The following is a 10687-nucleotide window of genomic DNA, read 5'->3' on the forward strand; positions in this document are numbered from 1 at the left end:
AAATAATTTTTATGGCGTTTATTTTTTTTGTTAATGACCAAAAAAATTTAAATTTGTGTTTAGTCATAATATTAACAGGAATAAAGTTTTTTGTTGTTTAGTTAGTTTTCTTTTTAAGTACTTATTTTTCAAACTTAAATATTTTCTTGTTTATTGCTGAGTAGATCCTTCACTTTTGTATGCTTAATGTAAATAAATTTTTTTCTTGAATGACAATGAAGGCAAAAAAAATTTTAAATTCAAGCATATTTTGCGCAGGCTACTTCAGTCATTCGGCGCACATTTTTGTTGGTAAACGTATATACAGAAGATCTCACGGCCCAGCTTAAAATTGTGGATGGTACATATGGTAAAGAAAGCCTTGCGCTAATGCTGGAATAATAAGTAATGTGTGGACAATCCTTAGTTTGATCCCTATAAAATAAAATTTATAATAAAAATCTGACTGCAGTGGTTAATGTTTAGTTAGTTTTCTTTTTAAGTACTTATTTTGCAAAAATAAATATTTTCTTGTTTATTGCTGAGTATACCTTCACTTTTGTATGCTTATTGTAAAATAATTTTTTTCTTTACTGACAATGAAGAAAAACAATTATTCAATTCAAGCATTAATGCGCAGGCAACTTCATTCATTCGGCTCACTTTTTTGTTGGTAAAAGTATATACAGAAGATCTCACGGCCCAGCTTAAAATTGAGGATGGTACAAATTGGAAAGAAAGCCTTGCGCTAACGCTGTAATAATAAGTAATGTGTGGACAATCCTTAGTTTGATCCCTATAAAATAAAATTTATAATAAAAATCTGACTGCAGTGGTTAATGATTTTGTTAGTTTTATTTAAATGAATTATTTTTAAACTTAAATATTTTCTGGTTTATTGCTGAGTAGAACATTCACTTTTGTATGCTTAATGTAAATATTTTTTTTCTTTACTGACAATGAAGAAAAACAATTATTCAATTCAAGCATTAATGCGCAGGCAACTTCATTCATTCGGCTCACTTTTTTGTTGGTAAAAGTATATACAGAGGATCTCACGGCCCAGCTTAAAATTGTGGATGGTACAAATTGGAAATAAAGCCTTGCGCTAACGCTGTAATAATAAGTAATGTGTGGACAATCCTTAGTTTGATCCCTATGAAAGAAATATATAATAAAAATCTGACTGCTGTGGTTAATGTTTACTTAGTTTTTTTTAAAAACTTATTTTTCAAACTTAAATATTCTCTGGTTTATTGCTGAGTAGAACCTTCACTTTTGTATGTTTAATGTAAATAAATTGTTTTCTTGACTGACAATGAAGAAAAAAAATTATTAAATTCAAGCATATTTTGCGCAGGCTACTTCAGTCATTCGGCGCACATTTTTGTTGGTAAAAGTATATACAGAAGATCTCACGGCCCAGCTTAAAATTCTGGATGGTACATATGGTAAAGAAAGCCTTGCGCTAACGCTGGAATAATAAGTAATGTGTGGACAATCCTTAGTTTGATCCCTACAAAATAAAATTTATAATAAAAATCTGACTGCAGTGGTTAATGTTTAGTTAGTATTTTTTTAAGTACTTATTTTTCAAACTTAAATATTTTCTTTTTTATTGCTGAGTAGAACCTTCACATTTGTATGCTTAATGTAAATAATTTTTTTCTTCACTGACAATGAAGAAAAAAAATATATTCAAGCATATTTTGGGCAGGCTACTTCAGTCATTCGGCGCACATTTTTGTTGGTAAAAGTATATACAGAAGATCTCACGGCCAAGCTAAAAATTGTGGATGGTACATATTGTAAAGAAAGCCTTGGGTTAACGCTGGAATAATAAGTTATGTGTGGACTATCCTTAGTTTTATCCCTATGAATTAAAATTTGTAATAAAAATCTGGCTGCAGTGGGCCATGATTAGTTAGTATTTTTTTAAGTACTTATTTTTCAAACTTAAATATTTTCTGGTTTAATGCTGAGTAGAACATTCACTTTTGTATTCTTAATGTAAATAAATTTTTTTCTTGACTGACAATGAAGAAAAAAATTTATCAAATTCAAGCATATTTTGCACAGGCTACTTTAGTCATTCGGCACACTTTTTGGTTGGTGTAAGTATATAGGTACAGAAGATCTCACGGCCCAGCTTAAAATTATGGATGGTACAAATTGTAAAGAAAGCCTTGGGATAACATTGGAATCATGTGTTATGTTCGGACAATCCTTAGTTTGATCCCTATGAATTAAAATTTATAATAAAAATCTGGCGGCAGTGGTTAATTTTTAGTTAGTGTTTTTTTAAGTACTTATTTTTCAAACTTAAATATTTTCTGGTTTATTGCTGAGTAGAACATTAACTTTTGTATGCTTAATGTAAATAAGTTTTTTTTCTATTGAGCATGACGGAAAAAATTACAATATTCAAGCACATTTTGCCCAGGCTATTTCAGTCATTCGGTGAACTTTTTTGTTGGTAAAAGTATATACAGATTATCTCACGGCCCAGCTTATTATTGTGGATGGTACATATTGTAAAGAAAGCCTTGGCCTAACGCTGGAATAATAAGTAATGTGTGGAGAAGCCTTAGTTTGATCCCTATAAAATAAAATTTATAATAAAAATCTGACTGCAGTGGTTAATGTTTAGTTAGTATTTTTTTAAGTACTTTTTTTTCAAACTTAAATATTTTCTTTTTTATTGCTGAGTAGAAAATTCACATTTGTATGCTTATCGTAAAAAAAAAATTCTTGACTGACAATGAAGGAAAAAAATTATTAAATTCAAGCATATTTTGCGCAGGCTACTTCAGTCATTCGGCGCACTTTTTTGTTGGTAAAAGTATATACAGAAGATCTCACGGCCCAGCTTAAAATTGTGGATGGTACAAATTGTAAAGAAAGCCTTGGGCTAATGCTGGAACAATAAGTTATGTGTGGACAATCCTTATTTTGATCCCTATGAATTAAAATTTATAATAAAAATCGGGCCACAGTTGTCCATGTTTAGTTAGTCTTTTTGTTTTAAGTAGGTACTTTTTTTTTAAATTAATTTTTTCTTGTTTATTGCTGAGTAGAACTTCACTTTTGTATGCTTATTGTAAAACATTTTTTTTCTTGATTGAGAATGAAGAAAAAATTATTAATTTTTGCGTCAGCTACTTCAGTCATTCGGCGCACTTTTTTGTTGGTAAAAGTATATATATATATATATATATATATATATGTGTGTGTGTGTGTGTGTGTGTATACCCATACAGCACAGTGACGTAGAAAAAACGTGAAATATACGTTGTTTAGGAAACCTGCTGACGTTAAATCATCATCTATTACACGTATATTCAACGTTTTATCAACGTAGAAAGAACATCGAAATGTCCGCGACAGGCGACGTCGCCAGATGGACGTTAATTCTACGTCGATCGGAGGACGTGGATACCACGTTGGTTGGGCGACGTTGATGAAACGTCTATCGGAAGTCGTAGAATCTACGTGGCCATGTGGACGTGAATTCAATGTCAGTTGGTGGAGGTTGATTGTACGTTAGGTTGAGGCCGTGGATACCACGTCGGCTAGGCGACGTTGATGCTATGTCTATCGGAAGTCGTAGAATCTACGTGGCCATGGGAACATGGATTCAATATCAGTTGGTGGAGGTTGATTATGTACAAACATACCAATTGTCTCAGGGAAAAAAAAATATTTTTTTTTCCTGCCAGTGATATTCTCTACATTGAGGCATGAAAATTGCTTAAAAAGCACATATTGTAAGTGTTCTTACAGTGCCTAAGAATGACATCTCAAAAATTGATACTCATTTAAAATAGTTATACACTGATTTTAACAACCCCCCCCAAACAAATACAGTTGCATTTAATTACATTTTCCAAATTTAGTCAGCTGTAAGCATCAGTAATTGCAAAATGCGTGGTTTTTTTTTATTAAATACCATTTCAATTAAATTGGCAAACGTCAAAAAAAATTTCACACTGAAACTTAAAGTATTAGTACTTACACTCCATGACACAAATTAATTGAAAACATTGGGTGCTAAGTAACCTTAAAAAGTGTGAAGAGAATGTAACATGATAATTAAATATTTTCACAAATATGACTTTTTCATTTTTTTTTTTTATTTTTTTTACAAATTACAACTCAAAATCACTTAAACAAGTAACGCAAGGACAGATCAGAGGATGTCGTTGGTATTTTTCTTGATCTGTCCAAAGCTTTCGACACAGTAGATCATAAATTACTTATTGATAAATTATATAATTTGGGAATTAGATGTGTAGTCAATAAATTGTTGAAGTCTTATCTCACAAACAGAATGCAGATAGTTCAAGTTACTAGAGTCAATAGTAACAATATATTAGAGTCTTATAATTCCCTACCTAAACTTATGAATGTAGGAGTTCCTCAAGGTAGCATTTTAGGGCCACTTCTTTTTCTGGTCCATGTAAATGATCTAAGTTATCATTTTACCGATATTCCTATCATTTCTTTTGCAGATGATACTTATGTACTGGTTAAAGCCAATCCAGCTTCTAAACTTGATGCTCTGGTTATGAATACACTACATACATTAAACTCTTGGTTTACAAATAATAAACTGCTACTGAATTATGGTAAAACAAATTTTATTTTTTTTCCCTCTAAATTAAAATCAAATAAACCAAATACTCTGTTAAAAAATACTAACTTAAATTTTGTGGCACTTTCACGATTCCTTGGACTTGAGATTGATGAATTTTTATCATGGGACAAACATACGTTTGGTTTGCTAAATAAATTAAACAGTATGTGTTATATGTTTAAAGTACTTTCTCATATAACTACCAAACAATGCCTATGGTCTGCCTACTTTGGCTATGTTTATTCTTTAATAAGCTATGGAATTATGTTTTAGGGTAGTAATAGACATCATCTACAATCAGTTTTTATTATACAAAAAAAATTAATCAGAATTATACTCCACATGAAACGTTTGGACAGTTGTCGTAATATTTATAAATCCTTAGGTCTTCTTACTGTGCCCTGTATTTATATTTACAAAGTATTATTGTTTTATTCATAAAAACAAATTAATTTATATAAAAAATACTAATATTCATGAGCATTTCACGCGAATTAATGCAGATTTTCATCTGCAAAGGGTTCATAAGAAAAAAAACTTTACAGTCAGTTAGAAATGTTGGTATTAGGTTATTCAATAAATTACCATCAGTTCTAAAAAATATGGACCAATATAATTTATTTAAAAAGGAATTATTTCTTTATTTATCACATAAGGCTTTTTATAATATAAATGATTATGAACAGGAGGTAGCTTCGTAATTTTGTTTTTATGTATTACTTTTCTTTTATATATCATATTATCTAAATAGGTGTTTATTCATGGAAGTGCAGCTGTTATATTATATTATTTTAATATTGTAATGCTTTTAATACTATTCTTGTACCTGTTTGTGTGTTTGTATTTATGTTTATTTGTAATTTTATTTTGACATATTCTATACCATTATGTACGGTCTATTGAATGAAATAAAAAAAAGTGGATATTATTTACATAGTATTCAAAGCAGTTGAAAACAAATTAATATAATTCAAAATATCAAAAATTGGCAGCATGTTGACACTTAACAATTTTTCTAACGACACGTATATTGAGGGTACAAGCCCAAGCCATAATTTTTAAATAAGATTTGACCGACTGGTTTCCCAGTTAATAGGTACCCTGAACTTATAATGATGACTGGAGGCCCATATCACAAATAAACACTAAACAAATTATACTTACTTATTAAGAGTGCTACATGTAGAGTTTATAAAAAAAATGCCTTTTTTAAGCATTTTTCTATAAAAAAAACCTGTTTTATTTTACAAAAAACAAAAAAAAAGTATTTTTTTCACAATAAAGATTAACTGTAAAGTATGAGCTACAGTATATAAAATAATAAAAAAAACCTGAAAAGTGGGGGAAAAAAAACTAGGGACAAAGTTTTTTTCTAAAAAAAAAAAACATTTATTTTTGAGAGAAAAAAACACATGCTTTTTTTCATTTACAACACTAGCTACATCTCTTCTTCGCATGTTTTAACCAATTAGAAATAATGATGGACACTTCAGTCTCGGTAGCAGACGGATAATGGAAACGAACCACCCCTGAAACAAATTTTTGAAGGTAAATGAGTTCCACATGAAATAAATATTGTTTTGTTACAGGGAATCAGTGCCTATACTACAAACATTTATTTTGGTATTTTGTTGCTTTTACGTTATATTTTAAGGCCTGATATCACACGGGGTTGCATTATGACAAATTTTCTAAACTCACTATTACAATAATTATAAATGCAGATGAATTTACTCAGTATGTGAATGGCCAAAGAAAAAATTGAAATTACAAGGGGTTTAGCATATCTAAAAACTTCGGAAACATCAGGTCACAGATTTACCATTCTTGGACGTTGCAGAGGAGGAACAGATCCAAAAGGAGTGGCAAAAATAGAGTGATAACTGTAATTGAAATCTTCTGCTAATACCAACTCTCGCTTGCTTCATAATTTACTGCACAACAATAATTCCCATGGCAGCAAAATCAAGCTACACATGAAATTGTTCCTCAGCTGTACACAAATACACATCTGTTTATACTTGACTAAGACACTGCAATTATTAATTTTTTAACTAATTGAAAATTTTTTTTGGCTAACCAAATTAATACTGGCTACTCACTCATAACAACATGTGAAAGTTCCAATTTTCTGAAATTTTTCTTCCCTTTTGCTCCCCACCAACTGTACTCTGCAGCCAGTTGATTTGTCAACATTCTTTTGAACAAATTTGCGACACTTCCTTGCAAGTGATTTCCTCTAATTACCTTCAGCGATAATACGCCGTTTTTAGTCAGCATGTAAAAGTAATTCCGTACAATTCATTTTGTACGTCATGATCACAATATTAATATCACAGTAAAAGTTTCGTATTGCGTATCCAAGGAGATACCTTCATTATGATGGCATGTTTTTCAAGTATATTTAATGCAGCTGCACTAACCTAACAAACCATGCTAAATCACAACAGCAAGCATCATGCACCACAGCATCAATATTTACAGGATCGTGTCCTCAGGATCAAGTGATCTCCTCGGATACGCAATACGAAACTTTTACCAATATTACAAATAAATGTGTGACATCATAAGAATAATAGTTTATATGAATTTACAGTACCTACGTGCATTAAAATATGGTAAAACTGGAGAGTAACGATATCTGTTAAAAAAAATATATATATTAAAAATCCCAAAATAGTGTCATTTTGTGCTCCTTGACTTCCTCTTTTCATTAAAGGCGGCGGAGATAAGAAATTCCAAATTATTAGGAGATATCGCCGTTTTTGTATAACTGGAGAGTAACATTGTGTTTTTTTTAAGGAAATACAGCTAATCTACATATTTACCCAAATATTACCCACAATTCTTGTATTGATACTGCAATGGGATTTTTTAATGGTAGCACATCAGAACTTCAAAGTATCATTTCAGTAGGTTAAAGTGAGCTACTGCCCCTATTTTACCTGTAACCGTTTACCACTGCAACAGGAATCATAAAACATGCATTATTCCGATTTCCTACGTAACAACACGCAACGTAACGTACCCAACCTAAATTAACCTTTGTTTGTTTGGTATCGTATTCTACAATACGCCTGCAAATGCTTTTAAAAACTAACAAAATAAGTCCTCAGTATAGTATTCACAAAAAGTGACGGGAACTTTAGTGTACACAAGTCAAACATTTTATATTCGAAAACGGCCGCACGTGAAGTGTGTCTATGGAGGTTATGTATAGAACATGGGATTCGCGAATCCACAAAATAAAATACTCTTCATCATTCTAAACATAACAAACAAAACTGCATTAAATAGTACATAGCGTTACAAATCTAAACTTACCAAACTAGTCCAGAACCACAGAATTCAGAACGCCAATAATATTCCAAAAACACGCCATTAACCGTTAATGACCAACTGCGCAGAAACAATTCAAACATCCGTTTAAATCTAATTTAAAAAAATACTTATTACATTTAGTAAAAAGGACAATGAACATTTATTAATGTAATATTATTATAATTTTACATTAATTAATTATACTGTTATTATTTTCTAAAACGGAACATGATGGTCGAAAGATAGACGTCATGGCGACGTCCTGTAGGCGACTCGAACCTCAGGGAAACTGAAAAACACGTCGCTCCGACGTGGACAACGTACACTTACTTCATGGTTTCAAAGACCACGTCGATTCGACGTCGGTTTTGGTGACGTGACCACATTTCGACATTACCACGTCGATGCGACGTTTCTTACACCAAGTGTGCTGTATGGGTATAAGATCTTAAGGCCTAGCTAAAAATTATGGATTTTACCTATTGTAAATAAAACAATTTGTTAACGCTGGAATTATTTTTAATTTCGGAAAATCCTTTTTTTTTATCCCTATGAATTAATAAATACTTATTGTTTTTGTGAGGTTACTATGTCGTCGTACCGACCATGGCCTTTAAGCCCGTGCTCCGCACCGCCAGTACCGTATCCCGTTTTCGGAGCGCGCCCCTTGCCCAGCCGGATTGAGTCAGGCGAGCGCCTCGGGCGTGACCCCAATAGACAACAAACCAAATTAACAGTCACCGCGGCCACTGGCCTTAATTAAAATGCCCGTGAATGTCGGCATAGGAGAAGTCCCTCTAAAACAATTCACAGTGGGACAACATGGTAGTAAATTTACAGTCGCCAACTTGATGTCACATTTTAAATAATTAAATACATTAAAACTATTGTTAAGCCTTAAGCACCCAATTACCAGGTGCTACATTTTAATTGGGCACCTGGAACATGTTTTAACTGGTAATATAGTAAATTAAATTAATATAAGTTTTTTGACGCCGACTCACAAAGAAGAGAAAGTTTCTCTTCCTTGCGAGGCGGCCATGTCCGGCAGTCTCGAACCACTCCGCGCCGGGAACAGACGTGTGTCCGTGGGCAGCATCCAAGTTTCTTTCATTTTATTACTTTTTATTCTGTACTAAATCTTTAAATTTAAAACCTTTTGTTAATTCACCGCTGCCCACGTCGACTCGGCGCATATTTTGCGGAGCCGGGCCTATCCCGTACGTCTTAAGTGTTGACGTCGTCTGGCCGACGACCACCCCAGAGCCCGACCTGCACCCGCCAGTATACGCTCCCGCTAACGGAACACACCCCTGGCCATGGCCCACCCGAGTCAGGCGACCCGAACAGCAATTAAAGACAAAGCTGCGGAAACCTGAGTAGACAAGAGAAGAACCGTACCCATTGCCCCTGAAACATTAAATGAGGATTTTAGCGACAATAAAATCTCTTCCAGACACACCCGTTTGGAGTCTAGCGTAATGAGGTCACGCCTGGCGCGAGAGAGGCCGAGCCTCCCTCGGACGCCATGCCAGTTCGGCAGTTCAGCGCAGCTCATGGACCGGGGCGGACCTACGTCCTACGGAGAGGCAACATCCTTTGTCTACATTGAAAGTAACGTCCGGTAAATATAGTCACTAATTAACCAAACCCCTTTTATTACTTAACCTCTCCGTGAGTACCCGGTCCCTTTTTTCGGTCCCGGACCTAATCCGGCCGCATCAACTTAAGGACACCCCGCACCACACTTGGTCAGCGGGGCTGCTCTTCAGCATACGGCACGGGCCGTCTCCCGCAACGTACAGAACTTTGTTTAAGGTCACGCGCACGGCGCTGACCACAAACCCGCAAGGGAACTTGGACAAACTTAATTGCGGTGCGTGTTTCACCACAGTGGGCACAACACCCGCGCCGAGACATTTGCATACGGGATTGGCCGTCTCCAATCGCCCGCCCCTTAATTCAGTGTTTTATTGTATCCCGTATTTTGTACTGCTAACTTACGTTACCCGAGTAACGAGTGCCACGTAACTTGTGCGCGCCCCCTTAATCCAGTGTATTTTTGTATCCCGTGTTTTGTATTGCTAACTTACGTTACCCGAGTAACGAGTGCCACGTAACCTGTACGCGCCCCCTTAATTCAGTGTATTTTGTGTCCCGCCTTTGTGTTACGAAATTACGTTACCTGCGTACCCAGTGAGACGTCTGAGACATAACAGCATCCGAGGCCACGTAACGCGGAACACAAACAATACGGCGCCACGGAATAACAAGTAAAACCCCCCGGGGACCTCTGTAGAGTGTTGTATTGTGTACGACTCGCTCCTCTGAATAAAAGGTACGACACCGCCACCTCAACTCCACGTCTCTTATTTAAAATCATCTCACGCAACACCGCCGCCGGCCCTAGTGGGCCACGCAGGGGCACATACATCCACGACCCCAAATTCACGACTAGAAACGAGCTAGTCTGGCGCCCACCCGGACAACACAGATCAAGAACCGCCTTTTCCCACTAGGAGCCACACCGGGACTCGAGCCCGAGACCCCGGACGACGGCATTGTGATACCGCGATACGTATCGTAGCACAAAACGTACGGTACTGGCCGACTCCAGTGAAAGTGTTTTTACTTAAGGACGCCGTGCATATGCCTGCCGGCTGCACACACGTAAGTGTTTCGCCGAATTTAGGAGCCCGCTCATAGAGCACCTCCTGCACCCGTTAATGTTCGGCGCTGGCCGTCTCCAGC

Source organism: Bacillus rossius, chromosome 1 (genome assembly GCF_032445375.1).
Source record: "Bacillus rossius redtenbacheri isolate Brsri chromosome 1, Brsri_v3, whole genome shotgun sequence".
Lineage (NCBI taxonomy): Eukaryota > Metazoa > Arthropoda > Insecta > Phasmatodea > Bacillidae > Bacillus > Bacillus rossius.